This window comes from Columba livia, chromosome 12 (genome assembly GCF_036013475.1).
Source record: "Columba livia isolate bColLiv1 breed racing homer chromosome 12, bColLiv1.pat.W.v2, whole genome shotgun sequence".
Classification (NCBI taxonomy): domain Eukaryota; kingdom Metazoa; phylum Chordata; class Aves; order Columbiformes; family Columbidae; genus Columba; species Columba livia.
In genome coordinates, this window is record NC_088613.1 from 6,018,625 (window position 1) to 6,037,734 (window position 19,110).

Below are 19,110 nucleotides of genomic sequence, written 5' to 3' on the forward strand. Positions count from 1 at the left end.
GTTTAAAAGCCTCTTTCATTTTTGTTTTTGTTTCACATATTTTGAGGAAAGAACCCTCAAATATTCATGTTCCCAGAAGACTTGCTGAGCTGTATTATTCACTTATGTTTTGAACATGCAAAGTTGAAATAAAAAGAAGGTAGAAAAGATAGGAGGCAGCTGTGGGAACAAGTAAACCTGCTACATCTAGGAACTGAGAGCAGATGTACCACCGACTAGGCAAGCCCTTGGACTGGCTCTCAGATACACATGTTCAATAAGCAGGGAAATATGTGACCATGGAAAAATCATTAGGAACTTACAAGTCAGGATTCTCCTGCACTTTTACACCTTAGTATTATTATTATTGCCTGGCTAGATGGGCTCTCCGCAAGGAAAAGGCTCCAAATTTACATTTAGATTAGAGACAAAAGTCCACATTGATTGCAGCACTACAGTCCTGTACCTGGCAGCAACACAAATTGTAAAAAGTATGTGAGCACCTCATGTATGCTAAGAGCTGAAGACAGCCTGCCTGATCTTTCTGTGGCAGTTCTCTTACAGTATAAAACGTGACAACATCCTCATTGGGAATTACAGCGCCCAGTATCCTTACTGCAGATAACAGCACAGATAGCAGTGTTTCTGATACATCTTTCACCATCCACAGAAACAGATACCACATTTTGTAGCACTTAATACTGCCCCTTGAGACATGACTGCCACTCTAAAGCCCAAAGCTTCAGCTGAAGTTCACATCATTCCCTAAGAGCTGTATGTGGCCTATAGTAGAAAGGTACCAAAGATAAGTGTTTTTAGCCATTCCCTGCTCCCACGCTCTCTCCCCAAATTAAAAGGCTGTGGCAAACACAGAACACAAACAAATTCCCTGTGTTCAGTGGCACACACCACATTTCTGCCCATTATTAGATGTGACAAACACGAGAGGGGGCAGAGCAAAGGGCAGGACACTTAGTGATCTTGTCATACAAAACTTCTCAAACATGCTCAGTGCAGTGTGGGATTACTCCAGGCTTCCCATGTGGTGGGTCAGGAACACCAAACATGCAGCAAAACAGCTTCCTTGGGAAACCCAGATGGAGAAAAAGGAAAAACAGCTCCATTCACATCCTTACAGGCACCTGACATAAGTGTATCTTTCAGGAATGGCTCACCACCACTTCGATCTTCTCTTTTACTATGAATTTGTTATATTAAAACCATACCGCAAGGAAAGATTTTGTCAGGTGCAACAAGAGATCTGTCTAATGCCAAGAATTTTGGGACAGAAAATCCTCAAGTTCTCTCAAGCTTTTCCATCATTTGTTCAAGACAAGGAAAGAACTGCTGGCATGTACCATTAACGTCCTGCTCCCCAGTGAAAACTGCAAGATGGTTTGTGCTAGGGGGGTTTAGCCTTCAATAAGCAGAAAGCAAAATCTGACAAAATCTATTCCCCCAAGCACTATATTGCCTGCAGCATCTACCTCTACCAAACTGCCTTCCCTGCAAACACTACCCTGCTCTGGTAAGTACATGGAAAATGAAGACTGCCATTCAAAAGAGAGGGGAAGGCAGGTTCTCGTCTCTCCCAAACACAAATGGTTTCTCCTTTCCTCCTTTTCACTGGGAGTGCCAGGTAGCCGCCTCACACTGTGCTGATACTTCATTGTTTATTTTTCAAGCATCTTCACAGAGCAGCTTTCCCATGCGGCAGCTCCCTTCTGCAGGCTCTGTTCTCACGCAGACAGAAGTCTGCACTGCTGCTGCTGCCTTTTTGATCTCGAGACAGAGGTGAGGGGGCTAGTGGAGGGGGATGCAGTGGGAATTCCCACCCTCGTGCTATTGGTTTGCTTTTCAAGATGCTTAGCAGCACTACACATGGCAATCCCGTGCAGCAGAGGTTTTCTTTAAGATGATTTCCTCGCTTTCCTCTGTGACCTTTATTCCCACTGTTTGCTTTCCTCCAAGGTTGACTCCAGCCATAACTGATACCAGAGCATCCCCACCCCTATGGCTCCTTTGTACTGGCTCACAGGAGATCAGGATCTCCATCTTCTCAACTGTTTCTCCTGCTAGCAGATGCTAAATAGAGAGGGAGGGGTGAAAACCCCTGGCACATTAGTGCTTGTGTGAGCAACTGTCCTCTCCCATGTGGTTCTTGCAACTTGCTTTACCTCAGCCAAAGCATGCCAGGGATGACAGAGGCTGCAGGATGACATGGCTTTCTTCATGAACATCCTCCTTTCACTCCCTTACTGGCACCTCCTTTCTCCCAGCAGAACACCCAGTTATGCCTTTTTTACCAATTCCACCTAGGTGGCAGAGCCTAATAACACAATTAAAGGAATATTTAAATGGCTTTCTCAGAGAACAAGCAGCAGCGGTTGTCAAAAGAAAACCTACTAGAATTTTTCATAGGGATTACAGGAAAGCAAAGACAATCCAGTGCTAAAGTCAGGATCAAGAAAGGAGAATCACATACCCAGCATGCCTTACATGCTTCTTGAGAAGTCAGCTCAATACATTTCACTTGCATTTCCTCCACCTCATAGAAATGGGGTGGTGACTTGTATTGGTATTGTTCTTTAAGATCAGAGGATGAGCAAAGCTTTGGAAATGCTGTGAGACAGGGCTGGACCTGAGGTTTTCCAGTTGTTTTACAGAAGTGACACTGGGGTAGTCCGTGAGGAAGAAGAGTTAAACAGAGGTTTAGACTTACAGTGGACAGGATGGAATGGGAAGGGAAGATGGCTCTCAGCTCCTGAGATGTGTGAAGACATTTTGACAAAGTCTTGCTGCTGTTAATACCTACTAATTCAGTTACTAGTGCTGCACAGAGAAAAATAATTAAGTACATTTGAGTCCATCTGAGTTTCTTCAGATCTGATCCAAGCCCCTGCCCCAGCCACTACCTTCTGCAGTCCAATAAAATACATCTACCATGTTGTTCCTCTTTGTACAAACCAAATTAATTACACTTCCTTGTCCATAAGTCCTTCTAAAAGCCTCAAAAATCAAAAGTACATTTAAAAACCACCAAAACAACCTAAACTGTTGTGAGGTTTTTTTTTGACTGCCCTAAAATATTATCCAATATAGAAAGGTAAAGGTACAGTTTTTGTAGAGCTGAAGGAAAACCAAGAAAGTTAGAAAAGGTCCCAGACTTTATTCCAAATCACTCCAAAAATTTGTCCATCGAGAGTTTTCACATTACCACGAACTTTTTGATCCTGATTAAACATACATTTCTACAACACTTACCAACATGAGTAAGAGTTTACAAACTGGTTTTCTTCTCATGGCTTCTAGTCCTCAAAATGTAGGGTTTCTTCCCTGTAAATTTTCAGATGTTCTCTATTTTCTTTGTAGATCTTTCTAAAAAATTGACTGCTAGCTCAGCATTTCCTTACAGTGTTTCATATCACATTATCATTGTGGTCACCTTTAGCAACTTTAACTTATGGAAATTGTTCAAACCACAGAAAGTCACACCTACAGTTATGCTGTATATAGATACCCAAGCAGACAGTAGCTCACATCAGGCAACGTGTGGGAGGAACGGTCTATTTACAGACTTTATTCCCACTTTTAGAAACTGAGAGGGGATCTAAATAGATCCAACAATGCAGCTGAAAATCTATGTGGCTTTGCTTGGGAATTTTGTGGCAGTCGGAGCTTCAGGTCAGCATTTCATGTGGAAAGCAAAGTAATTATTATAGTTTGTTATTAGTTCATGAACAGCTCATTTTCCACCATCAATATTAAGTGTATCCTGAAGATTTCTGCCCAAAAACCTATCAATAATATGGGCAGATTGGATGTAAAAACTCTGAGAAAAGTGTTCCCAAACACCATATTAAAATCCACCTTCCACCCAGCCCAAACATAAAGGGAAAACAAACAAACAAACATATATATATATATATATATATATATAAAATTCAGCCACATTTTATACCCAAGCAGTCCAAAAAGGATGCTGTATAAAATGGGCCCATTGTACCAGCAGCACTTCACACTCTCATGGTTTCATCTCAAGTCTGGCAAAAGCTGATGCTTTTCAGGAAACTTCAGAACCTGCAGACATGTGACTCAGCCAAATATAGGTTCTGTATAAAAAAAGAACATGCACCATAAAAATAAGTTTCTAATTCTCTGTTGCAGACAAAACCTTGAAATAGGCAACAGAGATGGACCTAAAAGGTCATAAACATTACAGCACATCCAACAATTTAAAAAACAAACAAGACAAGAAAACCACCTTCATGAACTTTCTGAGATTTAACTAATAAATTTTGAGCAATTACGGCTGGCAAAGGTGTACTAACTCCATGTAAAGATGCAGAACAAGTGGATGTCAGAATTCTCAAGTCACAGATACCACTTGAGCTCCAAGAAGCAGAAAATAGCCGTTTTTCTGCATGTTTCTTTCCACAATTCATTCCTACTTCTGACAAGTGCTGCTTGTTGGTGGTAGAGACCCCAACACAAGTCTCTGGTTGACACGTCCCCAGCAGGGTACAGCCACTTCCCATAATGTGTATCACAGCCCTTTTTCTGCAGAAGGAATGGAGCTTGCCATTCATGTAAGACAGGGATTTACCGGGAAGCAAGACCAGGAAAACCCACCTGAAATCAGCAATGCCATATATCTGACTGTTTCAAAATGCAGTCACCTTTGGGAGAGACCCATAGATTCCTCTTCCCAGCAAGTTTGATGAATAAGAAGAACAGTTGTTAAAGGTTTGTTTTACACATGGTGTGATGAACCTACAGCATTGGCTCCTGCTCCCTTACATGTCCATGGCTATATCTTACACTGCCAAACAAGATTCCTTTTGTGCTTTTTCCCTGCTGCCCCTCCTGCTAGGAAGAGCCATCTACAAAGTGACTTCATTGTTTGCCTTCAAACCAGCCTTCAAAGTCTTCCAAACCATCATGCAAACAAACAGTTCGTCATCACTTAAATAGCTGTTTTCCTGAGAGAGGGCCGTAGACCAACGTTCTCATCAACTCCTTACACACACCCATCTGACTGTTTCTGTTACCTCTTGTCTTGCGCTTACTTTGAAAGCGGTCTGAGGACAGGACCATTTTGTTTCAAATGCATTCCCAGTACATCCTGGACCATGACTAAGACTCACTAGTCTCACAAAGCAAGTAACAAATTCTAGAAAAATTCACCCATTTAGCATGATCTATGAATGTCTGTAGACTCTCTGCATGTGTTATTAATAAAAACTGGGAAACTCTCTTGATTTGTTCTTATTTTCACAGATGCATGGTAGTCCCCAACTGAAATATAACATGACATGGGACACATTACCATGATCTTTTCAAAACAAACAGAAGAGGATAAATCTGGAGTCACAAAATTAAACCATTTGAGTGTCTAATGGGCCAAGCACTGTATACAAGCGAACTACCATGGATACAGTTGCTTTTTGATAACAGGTTTGTCTGCAGGACCAGGATATGGCTGCAAAATACTCTGTGCTTTAATTTGTCACCTATCATGGAAAACTTTGCTTGTGGGGACTTACGTCACTATTTTCCCAACCACTTATGAGACTCGTTCCCACCTCTCCATTGATTCATCTTGGGTCTCACAGGAGCCTGTTGACTCCTCAGTGGAGCAGTTCATCCACCTGTGAAGCCAGGACAACACTTCGCTCATGGCTGTCAGGAAGATGAGTTCACCTCCATTTGGGAGATATTATTTGATGACAAAACAACAGGAGGGGGAAGAACCTGCGACCAACCCTTTCTCCATTATTGTACCTTGCTTCTATCTGATCTAACAATGTAATACACTTAGCTGCATCAGGATGTGACATGCTGGACATCTGAAACAAGCCCACAGCACTGTCTCCCTAAAGACCAGTCAGCAGCTCCAGCTCTGCATATGACAGGACAGCCATCCCTGCTCTCAGCAGGCTCTCTGCCAGCTCTGCCACCAGCCCGCTGTGTGGCTGGGACAAATAATTTTGCTCCTCTGCACCACCAGCTCCATTTCCATCTTTTTCAATCCTAAACTCTTTAGGACAGACTTGTTTCTCTTTCTTTTTAACTGGAGGCAGGAACCTGTTAAAGTTTATAAGGGTCATTAGACATTACCATAGCATATAAAAATAATAATGAACATTTTAAAATACATACTATTCCTTTAGCTCAGAAAAAAAATATATAATAATGAAAAAATTACAGCAAAGAAAAAACAACCCACAACAAAAACCAAAAACTGCAACATTGAAATAAACCACAAAGAACTCACAGGGAGAGAAGCACACATTTGGAGATATCATTTCTCCCCAAAAGTCATGGCTACTGTTGAATAAAGTTGACAGGCAAATCCACACACTTGCGATTCTTTTAAAAGACAACTAGTTTCTCAGAGGTATCGTAACAGTTTGTGATCTTGTTGTTGCTATGGCAGCTTCTTGTGTGTCGAACAACAAAGTACTGTGTGTAGTTAGATCAATCTGCTTAAGTTATCTCTGTTCCAAGTTCCAATGTTACATTAAGTTATTATGCATCCTTAAAAAAATTAAATTGAAGAAATATGTTTTGACATTGAACAATGGTATATAGAAAACATCTTGTCCATAAACATTGCCTTTCATGGTATTGCCATCATGTACCTTTGCTGACTTTCTCATGTCAAATTCCTATGACACGATTGCTAAATACATGTAATTTATTCAAATAAACCAAAGTGATATTAAAATGACGTCACAGTACAATAAAAACAATGGCATGAGCTCTGTACATGCTTTAATTTTTAAGTCGGGTAACACAATAGGCTTTCTCGCTCACATTTGGTATGCATTTGCTACAAAAACTGAAGTTTTAATATAAAATAAAATGCCCTGAGATGTACCAGTTTATCATTCTATGCCTTTCATCTCCTGCTTCTGAGAGCCTCAGCATTTCATGGAAAGCAGACTTCTATTATCATACCCCAACCATACAGCAAATTCACATTGCCCTCCACGGAAAATAATCTCGCCAGCACCCAGGCCCTCCGTTTCCTTCTCTATCCCATTGCTTTTCATAAAGGACTTCCTGCAGGAACAGAGATGATTTGCAGTTCGTTTGCATACTACAGGGAGAAGCTGTAACACACTTCACAAGTGCTTCATTTGCTCCAGTTGCTCGCTTTATCTCAGCAGGGATAACCAGCACATGAGCCAAGAGTCTTTTCCAGATGAGAGGTATCTGCCAGCAACCAGCTGACATTTTTTCATTTTAAAAAATTACCTGGTTTTTTTGCAGTAATATCTAAGCACAGATCTATTCTGATGATAGCAACAGAAAACCAAACCACTTCACAAAGGCAAAACAATGGATTCCGAGATTATTGAGGAGTGAGGCCTGGATACTGCAACGAGAATCATCTCTGCAAAACTACTGAGATTTAAATGCTCAGTTCATTAATGCAGAGAAAGCCAAGCCGACATTTCCAATTTCTTCACCAAATTCCTTTTGTATTTTGTAGGCAAGAGAAACTACATCATTCACAACTGGGATTTCTCTATTAGTCTAAAAATCATCTAAACTAACAAAGCCTGGAAGTGGTAGAGTCACAGGCAGTGACACCACAGACATGAGGAAGGGGGACCCACCATCTCAAAGGGTGATGGCACCGTCACTTTTTGTCACTAAACATGCACAGAGGTGAGGGCAGGGCTTCAGCACCAGCTCCTGAAAGAAGAAACGAGCAGCCACTTTGCACCAATACAAGCACTCGCAAGCACGCATGTGCACAAAAGCGAACATTCCATAATTCTCAGACCAAAATTAGATAGCTTTGAAGTTTGTGGGAGACCAAGAGAACCCTTTGGGAGCCAAATTCTTGCTCTCAATGGAATGGTATTATTTTGAGTACATTTGAATGTATGCTTTCCTTGGTGGACCAGGACTGAGCAGAATTTTCAGAAGCACAATTCTTCAGAGCAGCCATCTCCTTTATGGACTAGGATTTCAGGTGTAGGAGCCAAAGAAGGATACTAGTATGATTTTGAAGATACCCTTTCCCACCACAGTGTCCTCAGAGAGCTGAGAGCAGCTGAGAGCAGCCTCTGTGGAGGCTAAAACCAGCAAAATCAACTCTGCCCTCCCGAAGGCGCAGGGTCCCTGGCGTGTCCTGACAGCGACCACGACAACACTCCCTCTAACTCATATAATGGAGGGGAGCTTCACCTTTTACTGCTCTGCCACTGACGCCACAGAACGAGATGAAAGAGTTAGGTTTATTTTTACATTTTTATGACTTTTCCCACCCCTTTGCTACCATGCTGGCGGCATTTCCCACCCCCACAACTGTGCCCTGACCGACCCCACAGGAATGCCTGTGCCCAAGAGGGCAGAGTTACGGTTGCTATGGCAACGCTGCCTCCAAATTTCCTGGCCTTCATGCATGTAACATATTAACCTTATAGTTTAATTGCTAAATACATATCAGGGTGGCACATGGTCAATTATTTTTAAGTAGATTTAAAGAAAAGAAAGAATCATTTTGACAGGCAGCATTCATGCACATTAGGGCTATTCTCTTCATTGCCCGACCACTTGACCTACAGAGCAGAGAAAGCACCTTCTAGCCAAAACCCACCTGGGGAGACCATACTGAAGCCTCCTCCTTCCCGATCCACACCAAAGCACTGACCGCTCTGTTGACCCCTTTCTTTTTGGTCAATTTGAGGCCCCAGGCATGGACAGGGTGGGTTCACACTGTCTCCCACCCAAGTCCAGCCAGGAGGAGCATCTGACAGGATTGGATCCCACAAGAAACAAGTCCAACAGCACACAGAGCCTGCCCTGCTTAGCCCCAGGGTGCTCCCTCAATAATCCATTATTGCAAAGAGGTCTCACCACAGTCCTTGGGAGGCTGGCAAAGTAATAAACCAAACTCTGCTTCCTACGCAAGGAAGCTGAGAAAGTGATGCTGGGACCTATCCCCTTCAGTTACCCATAAAGCAGTAAAACAAACAAAATCAGCCTCAGGAGCAACTGCCTTCCAATGGGGTGCTGGGACTGGGATCCACAGGGCTGGGAGATGGCGGTGGGATGGCAGCGGGATGGCAGCATCCCAGCCCACCACATCGCAGCGGGGCACAACGCAGCAGGAGGTGTGAAGGAGATCTTGGCACCTTGCCTCCTCCCACCAAACCCACTGCTCACAGCTCCCATTCGAATCTGCTGCAAGAAAACAAACCACACACCTCCTGTTGATCCCAAACCTCTTGAAGCACATGACTCCTCCAAAAACTCTTTGTTTTCAACACGCCTCCTCTGTACAGAACTTCAGAGATTAAAAGCCGACTTTGACCCCGGGGAGTGCTCTGCAAAACTCCTTGGGCTTGTGGACTATTAAAGTTAGAAATTTATTTTGTTGGCTCTGTAATTTTCTTGACCATTTGCAAGAGTGAAACCCAACCACTTATCTTTTTACCTCAGCCACTTGTTATGAGCACATGGGGGAAGGAGAGAAGTGGGAGGAATCTATTTTATTTGCTGACCGCTCTAACTTGTTTGTTCTAGAAAATAGCATGCAAACACATTTTCCAAGAAAACAGTGCAACACTACCATCAGCAGCAGCTGTGGAGAGCTCTTTGCTCAGGAACTTTCCACAGCCTGGTGGAAAGATCAGCTTCTGCCAGTAAATAAACATTAACCAACATAAATATAAGCATATGTGAGCTTATTCACCGTTACTGTTACCAGTAACTTCTCACCAAACCATTTAAGTCTGCAACACTAACACAGTGTTACATACAAGGTACTTCCATCCGTTGCTTCTCAACCATCCCACCACAATTTTGGTATGTTCAATGTATTGTTGTGTGCTATTGTTTTATATGTAACAAATCAGTGTGTTCTACAAAAAATACCACTAGAAAAGCAGAATTCACTTCTACCTTCCCATTGGTGTTTATGACCAAGGCTGTGCTTTGTCTATAAAATTAAGCCCCTCAGCTGTGTTGAAGGTAGCCAGATCACATCAGCCTAGAAAGTCTCAGAGACAAAGGTGACTCGCAACAGCTTTCTTTGGGCACTGCCAATTTTATTCCCAAAGAAAGAGAGGATCAAATGGCAGAAGATAAAATTAGCAAGCTGGTTAAACATGACTGCCTCTGTTCCCATTGTGTGTCCCCCCACCACAGTAGATCTTTCTTACTTCTAGATGTTCTGGACAATAAATATTTACAGGAAGGTCATTAGGGCATGGCAAATTCTGACAGAGGGTTATACATCATCCCTCAAGCCAGCAGCACCCCACAGAGGGATGGATCTAGTAGCACATGGGATGTGTGAGACACCCTAAGCAGGCCAGGGCAAATTCCTGATACTCAGCACTGTTAACTCACACCTACTGTACAGATTGTCTTAGATACTGGCACAATGGCAGTGGAACTGTGTGCCCACCCCACCTTTTGTCCACCCAAAATTATGCTGAAAGGGCACAAGACAGAGGTGGCTGGAGCAAAAAACCTTGAGAGAAAAACCCACACTGACCAGGCAGGAACTAACTGTTGCAGCTGACAAAACTCTGCATCATCTCAGAGTGCTCCAAAGAGCTCACAGACCAACAGTATCACGCACCCTTCATTGGGCAGGGGCATTTAACAGGGAGCTGGATGGACATGCTAGGAATGCTGTAGAGAAGCAAACGCAAAAATTTCCCATGACAACAAAAGATTTCAGCATTTTCACCACAGATCAGAAGCTGCAATTTCTCAGCAATCATCAAGGTGGAGTGGGAGAAGCTACAGCAGCCAGGTCTGGGATCCCTCCACAGCTTTTGTTCCAGTCACTATGGGCTGTAAAGCAAATATTAACAGCAAGAAATGCAGTATCATCCTTTCAGGTTCCATTTACATTGGGCATGGGGTGAATAAGCAAGAGGAACTTAGGCTGGGAGCCCAACATCACCCATTTTATAAAAAGCAGAGCCTGAATGTGTAAACCAAGTATGAGGAACATACATTCCTGCATTTGCTATGCCACAGCTTTCCTGTGAAGAATTAGCAGTAGAAGAAGATCACCCTGCCTACTCTGTTTATCCCCTCCTCTCTCTTCTGTCACCACATCCTTCCACCTCCCCACCCAACCCCTCATAAAACCTCTGACTGTCTCTTAAGCTTATTTATACACCCTGCTTCACTGCCCTCACTTGGTAGCGTCTCTGTTTACTGCATTCAGAAGCAAACAGCTCCACCAATTCTCGCATTAAAGGTAGCTTGTGGTAGGCACTTCACCTCCTCAGCGCTGTACTTCCACCGACCCCGGCTCAGGAAGTCACTTGAGCATGACCAAGTGGAACCAGCTCACACCCCAGAAGGGAACACAGGAGGGAGGGAAGGGAAGTGCTGAGATTTCCATGGGGCACTTCACTTCTGTGGGTCATTGCTGAGGCAGACACTCTCCAGCAGAGCTCCCGGCAGGACTGCAGCCCTCCCTTCCACAAATCTTCACGGTCAAAATGCTCCAAACCCTTTATTTCAAGTCTCTCTCACCCTTTGCCCTATGCAGAGACATGATCATATTCCTCCGTCCCCACCACCCTCCTTGTGTATTGAAGTTATGAGATGTTTCCCCTCCTCCCACGAACTCGCTCCAAGAGATGTCCTACCTGAAATCCATACAGCCCTTTGGAGTTGGCCATACCATCCCCAGAAAAAACTTATGACAGTAAATACAGCTCCACGTCCTTATAGGGGCTGCAGCAGAGTTGGAATGTGTGCTCTTTCCTCTGCAGATATAGCCCATTAACTTGTTTGCCTATTTTACAGCAGCCATGTAATAGTCTGATCACAAGGCTTTTTCCATAATAACCTCTAAATCCTCTCACACCTGGCTTCTGCTAAATCCATGCAGAGACACACACTCTCTGTCCACCCATATTGCTATAGTCATCTGGACAAACAGTCTTCAGCAACCTGCAAAATTAAAGAAATAGGCACTCAAACCTGCTTTTAATGATTAAATAGAAATTGCCACACAACCCTACATATTCAAATGACAGTCTGCATGTTACTTACTTCTTTCTCAGCCAGCCACTGCCTCCTCATCTGTAAAATGGGGCAATCGCACTTCTTGTATCTGAGTGACAGTGTTTGCAAACATCAAGAATCAACTCTACGGAAGCCAAAAGGGAGTGCTCTATTTGCATGCAAATTCATGTAAAAAATTAATCCTCACATGGTTCCAGAAACATGATGCATACAAATACATTTCTGCAAGGCTAAGAAATTTAGCTTAAGAAATGCAGCCAACTGTTTTCTACACTGACTGGGGGGGAGGGGGACGGGGATCTGACAATAAGTCTTCCTTTCTTTAACTGCTAACTTCTCATTTTAAATCTAATATTGATCCTTAATTTTCTATTGGCATTTTGACTGCAAGAGAGCAGGGGACAAACAGGAATGGCAAAACCAATCCATTTATTTCAACCTTTCTTCATTCCTTGGGTCAGCTACTCCCTCCCTGAATCAGTGCTAGACCTGCTTGAATAGCTGAGAATGAACCTTCCACAAAGTGTGGATTTACTTTTACTAAATCCTTTAAGTATTAAAGCTCTTCACACCATTTGGTCTTGAAGTGATGCAAGAGCGAGGTGTGGACACCAGTGACAATAAAGAACCATCTGGCAAAGTGAACTCCAGGCAAACAATGACAAGCACAAGTGAAAAGAATTGCAATGATTTCCACAAACATGTGAAATACTATAAACTGTGTGACTTAGCAGCTTCCTCCTCCTAGCAAGTAAATAAACACGTCTGCAGTAGCCTGTTTGGTTCTGCCTTTTATATGAGCTGAGAATACACAGAGACTACATTTGCATTTTGCCTTTAAAAAAAAAATATATGCAGATTGGTGAGCAAGGCGGGGGGAAGAGGCGAGAAAGAAAGAAAGAAAAAATAAGAACTAACCAGACTTCACTTTTTCTTCGTTCTTTACTGTCAGGGTGATGTACTGGAAGTCTTTATTTCTTTCAGCTTGGGCCCCTCAGTAGTTCATTCTCCTTCCAGCCTGTTCTCATGCCTTTCTTATCACCTGCTGAGGCCTTGATCATGGACAGAGCAGACAAGCAGCAGGGGACAATTAGAGAGGAGTTCAGACTTTGATCATTTGACCATATGTGAATACAACAGCTGACCACATGTTTTAAAAGACAACTAACTTAAAAGTATTAAAAAAAAAAATCACAAAGCAGGCATAGATACTTAAATTTACATTTTAATTATCTGGCACAATGGTGCATTCAACTTTGCAGAATATTGATTTTTTTTTTTCCTAAATGTACACATTTCCAAAAGGAAAACCAGCACTTTTCTGCTTCTCCAGAGTTTAAAATAAACACAGGCTCACTAAAATCAATATTTGGATGATTTAAAAAATAAACAAACATATCTATCTAGTAACCTGCAGTTCCTACTGACAGATAAATTCACAAATTATTTCTGCCCCAGACAGCCCAATTTAAATGGAATAACCTAATGTTACTTTACATTAAAAACAAACATATATTTACTAGTACACAGACATACCACCCTGCGGTACTTACACAACTGAATATTCTTTTTTTCAGAACCTCTCTGTTAGCCTTGAAAACTTAATACAGAAGTACAGCAGGATTTAAATGTTCAGCTGCTGTAGGGACTCAGTTCTGACTGCTCATCTGCCTGCTTTTTCTTTAAAAAGAAAAAAATGAATAAATCTTCATTTGCACAACGGTGTTACTTTTGTTAAATCTTCGAGTTATCAAAGCAGAACGGGTCCAGTTGTGAACAGTTTAACTGCAATTGCCTGACCCAGAGTACTGTAAAAAATAATTGTTGGGAATTTTTGTATACAATAGAAGCTTTATCATCATTTGTGGAGATATACCATCCACTTATCTTCTGCACCTACCAGGTAATTAACATATTCATGAAACAGCTATTTACTCTCAAATAGGAGGATAATAGAAAAATAACACTAATTGTTTTGACAGCAGTGTGCTTAAGAGTTATCTGAGGCAACAAATGTTGCTTTTGTAGCTGTAGGAAGGCAGAAATGCTCTGTTCCATAAACACTGACTTCAGCTTTCCTTTCTTTCTGAATTTTGGACACTACCAAGGAAAAGCTGGGGAACTGGTGAAAGGAGGAGGAGGATTTTAAAATTAAATTGTATTTCATTTTGTTTGGGTAATAATTGTTTGCATGTTTTATTATAATGAAAACCACAGCCTATAACAACATTTCGGAGAACGAGGTGTAATGTGTTTTGCAAAGTACAAGCAGAACTACACCGCCTGCTAACTGAATGAAATAATGACACTTAATGGCGCATGAAGGGTGTGGACATAATTTTTTAAGAGGCTTGGGCTATTACGACACAAGGCCTTTGAAAGGCTATTTTTTATGTTTCTCTTGACTGAACTATAAAATGTCTCCTTCCTGGCCCAAGTCTGCTCCTAATGAGGACGGGGTGAGCGCTGACAGCAGGTCACTGAGCACGCTCCGCCTTTGCCTTGCAGCAGCCGGGGACAGCAGCAGCGACCCGCAGAATCGGGGTCCCCAGTGAGGAGGACACATGCTGGCTGTGCTACTGCACCCCCTGCTCAGCCACGCATGGGGTAACCTCAAAAAAACACTGGCTTCCTCAGTTTTACTCAGTGCAGCATCGCACCCAGGCACCCAGCAAGCGATGCCTTGAGGTGGCCTCAAATGGACCAAGGCCACTCCAGCAAAGAGCTGTCGCTCACACGTTCTCAGCTCTACCGGGTGCCAGCACCAGCCCTGCTCTCCTCACGGGCTGCCTCGGACCCACCATCAGCCACAGCAACCCAAGCGTGCAGGCCGGGAACGTGATGGCCATTTTAATGACACGTTGCATCTCCTTGCTGGCATTCAGAGCCAGCAGAGATGGAAGACAGCAGGCAGCTGGAAGAAGGGAGGAAGCTCAGAGAATGGAAAAGGAAACCTCTCCAAGCCTGGCAGCTTATCAAAAGGAAAAAATAATCAGCGCGATGTTTGTCTGCAACCCACCCACTCTCTCACAGTATCAGAAAATATTAAAACTAGTCAAATATGAATTATCGGCAAATTTGCCACTTGCTCTTCAGGCTGAGGCTGGGAGGTGAGTGGCAGAGGGTTTTTGGGCTTTCCCAGGTTACCCAGGAAGGAATTTGGGTTTGTTTTTAAAACCAAAGTTCACCTCCTCAGCACCATACAATGGCGCTAGCACTCAAAAACAATTGTCCTCACCAAGAATCTTCCTGTACCTAAGGGCTCTCTGCAATAAAATATGAATGCAGTATTAATTAAATATAGATGCAATTTCCTCCTCCTTTTTCTCCTTAGCTGCTATCAAGAACATTACTGCAGACGCCTAAGGAAAGCATTGCTAACGGAGAACAGCTGCCACGCTAATTAAGCACCATGGTCTATTGGCCAGGCATGGGCCCAGGAAACAGCCACCTGACTTCTCTCCTCACAGTTCACATACGGTGGCTCTGGGCATGTGGCTTCAGCTCATGCTCTGTCAGATACATTGAACTCACTCAACTTTAGGCACAGGAGAAGACACCATTGATTTCAGAAGAGCGGGATTACACCACTGACCCCAACAGATTTTGATTTAGCTCCTTAAATGCAACAAACGTTGTCACTATACTGAAGGCACTGCTAATTGTTTGAGTTTGCAAAGCATTTGGAGATATGTTTGGCAGCATTGCCATCTTTGGGAAATGCTAAAGGAAAGCTACTGCCAAGAAATAGTGTCGCTGTGCATGAGCTGCCAAAAATTCCTGCCCCAGCAGAGAGTCTGTTCAGAGAGCTCCAGCACAACAAAGCAAACCCTGAGCTGATGGCTGTGTTTTATACTGCTGGGCTCATCCCCACCTCAGAGCCATGGAAAAGAGGGCGTCAAAGCTCCTCCAAGAACAGCAAACCCAGTGAGCACGAGAGAAGAATCCTGCCATTAAAAGACCCTTTGCTTCCACTGTCAGACTATGAGGACTTCAACCTCCATCTCTGTCCTGGTTGGGCAATTTGACAGAATCTTTTACCTCTGAAATTGTATCACTGGGATAAAAATATTTTGAAACAAGATTCAAGATGGAAGAGGCCAGAACAGGGACAGGACATGACTGGGACCTCATAGTCCACTGGCTACAACACTCACGTATGAGTCCTGCATTCCCATCGCTGCACTGTGGCTGATGAACCATTTCTCGTGATGTCATTTTCTGTGCCATGTGTAAGCAGCCTTCCTCTGTCACCACCACCACCTGCTCCCAGTTCAGCCAATTGCCATTTAATGCTCTCCATCTGTACAATAGGAGCAATTGTACTTCCTGACCTCACAGGTATGCGTGTGTGTCTGCATGTGTGAAGATAAATATATTAAAGATTGGGAGGCATTCAGGTCCTGTGCCAATGGGAGCCATATAAGTGCCAAAGAGACTAAGACAGATGAGGGCCATATAAATAGATGGCTGGAGAGTTGCAGCCCTGAGGCTACAGGCAGGAAAGGGGCAGAGGCAGGGACCAGCATGGGAGAACCATAGGAAAGAGTCCTGTTTGAAGTGTCTAACAGAGCACACGAGTGCCAAGGGAATGCAGAATAAAGCCCAGCTCCCTCACACCGGGAAATGGTGCTGACACATCAGGAGGCAACCCAAGAAGTAAGAGGTGGGATTGTCAAAATAAGCCTGGCTTTAGATCAACAGCTGGATAATGGAGCCTGGTCACATGCATAAGCCCTCCCATGGCTTCTGGAGAGATACCAGTGGTGTGAGAGGAGCGCTGGCACTCACAACAGCTCTCAGCAGAGACAGGTCCTGGGATCACCTGGCACTAAACCCCCCATCTTGCTGCAGTTTGCACAGGGAAGCAAGGACTGAGTGAGCAGACATGTCCCCACTCAGTCCACGGGTGACTCCAGGACACAGGAACAGTCACCAGGGACAGATCCATCCCCTACCTGCCTCTGCATCCCTGGGCTTGGGTGGACTTGAGTCTCCAGCTCTGTCAATCCTGCTGTGAAATGCACTTTATAAAGTGTCACAAATCATAAAACACATCTCCCTCTCAGATCCACTGCCTCTTCTGCAGCTACTGAGGAGGAAAAAAGGCACCTGGGAGAAATCTGGCCCACAAAGGTTCACAGAAGACTGCACACAGCGCCTTACTGGCAAAGAAAGAAAAAAGAACAGAGGAAAGGTAGGGACTGTAAGAGGTTAGAAGGAAAAGCAGCAACATCCTTTGAGAGCTCCCTGAGCTTTTTCTGTCCAGCAAGCTTTGGGGATTTCTCACAGCTTTCAAGAAGGAAGAAGCAGCAGCATTTTCCATTGGGGGGGGGCGGGGGGGAGCAGGAAACAAAACACAAAACCCCACAACCAACCACACCAAAACCAAAACAAAAAAACCCAAGACAAAACACCACCACCACACCATTGCAGGACCACAGATTCTAACCATCAATATATTTATAAAGGAAATATTATGATGATTTTGCCACAGTGGGTCTTTAAAGCATCTCCCATGCCCCCAGCTGGCAAAGCAAGGGGAGAGACTAACAGGATATGCTCTCAATTTCTTCACTATTACACCCAGATCATCTCTTCTGGGCTTTATTATTTAACATGTTTATTAAGGCAGTATCCAGAGGCCCTCCCAGGTCCTCAATAATCTGCAACATGCAGAGAGTCCCACCCACAAAGATATTTAAGGACAAACGACAGTGCAAAGAAGGAACTGGCAGAGGGATAGTAACAAAAAACAACCCTTTAAATTCAGAGCAGCTGAGAGCAAAGTCACATAGCTGAATAAAGGATGCAAAGCTGAATTTTAGTGAGAGACCTCTGTCTAATTAACTTATCAAAGTGTAGGTTCATACACACCTACGTGGGAACCAAACTGTGATAAGAGTTTCACAGTCTAGCAAAGTCCTAACAGAAACTGAAGTTAAACACAATCTGACTAGGCTGGAAGTAAGTCATTCACCACAGGTGACAGTGATGCAGATCCATCACTACAGTTTTTCAATTAAGACAAAGCAAATTATTTAGAAAAGCACCCTCATTCAAACAGATTCATTTGTTTCAGGAAAATCCTATTGCCTGCTTTGAGGGGGTGATCGAACAGGGTGACCTCAACAGAACACAACTTTGCACTCCAAAGATTAATCAAACTGAAAATCATTTAATAATGGGGTAAAGGATGGTGAAAAAATACTAGAATGCAGCACTAATATGTATTTATTCCTGTTTATTTCACAGGCAGAAAGATGAGATTTGTATTTCTCTCCAGGGTCTTACACTGCTTTAAGACAAAAAAGAAGTCCCTCAAATATTCCAGACAAACAGACTATAATATAACGATATTTAGTTTTTGTCTGTGGCCTAGAAAACTTCCCAGTACTGCCATGCTCTGTAAGTCTTCAGTTTAAACAATCCCTCCACTCTCCCAAGAAAATAAGAGAGATCTGAACCTGCTGAAATTGATATGAATACAAAGCAGAGGAAGCTTTTGCTGTTCTCAAAGAGACTGATGCAGCAAAGCCAAAATCCCCACACACCCATTAAAGAAGGATGGGGTAGTTTAGGAACCAGATAACCCAGACCATTTTGGCCTGCTTGATGGTGTGTGCACAGTGTCAAAGGTATCAGCCCTCAGCTCTACCCAAAAGCTACCAAAACTACCCCTACCATTTGAGCTTAGGAAGAGTGTAGTTTTAATACATGAAGTAATTTGACAGTATGACCAAAACTCACACACCCAAACAACACCATGAATTTTTTTAAAAAATACATCTATCTGTATTCTGGCTCCAAACCTCCTCTCTGTTTTGGGTTTGTTTTGTAAAAAACAAAACAAAACAAAATTGCATTACAAAAATTATAACCCCAACCTAACTAACCTCCCCCACCTGGGTCTGATGGGCTGGCTGGGCTGAGTTCAGCTGGTGGCACAGGACTTTATCCAAGTACCTCCAGCATGTTCACCAAATCCTGACTGTTCATTTTTAGAGCAGGCCTTAAACACACCACAGGTCTTTCATGGTCTTCACTTATTTTCTTGCATTGCTTGCAGTTGCAATACTAAAGAAACAAAAGCAGAATGAGGCCCCTATT

General features: G+C 43.2%; 1 long non-coding RNA gene across 2 annotated transcripts in view; it reads right to left on the reverse strand.

Annotated features, from left to right (window-relative positions):
* LOC110357495 (uncharacterized) overlaps positions 1–19,110 on the reverse strand; it is a 40,022-nt gene that overhangs the window by 17,129 nt on the left and 3,783 nt on the right. Inside the window, exons 2-4 of one of the 2 annotated variants that reach the window (XR_010475630.1) lie at positions 12,919–13,052; positions 12,028–12,088; positions 11,619–11,925 (exon numbers count right to left, since the gene is read on the reverse strand). This is a non-coding gene — a long non-coding RNA (uncharacterized LOC110357495). The remainder of the gene's footprint in view (positions 1–11,618; positions 11,926–12,027; positions 12,089–12,918; positions 13,053–19,110) is intronic. The other variant, XR_010475631.1, reaches the window with a different exon arrangement.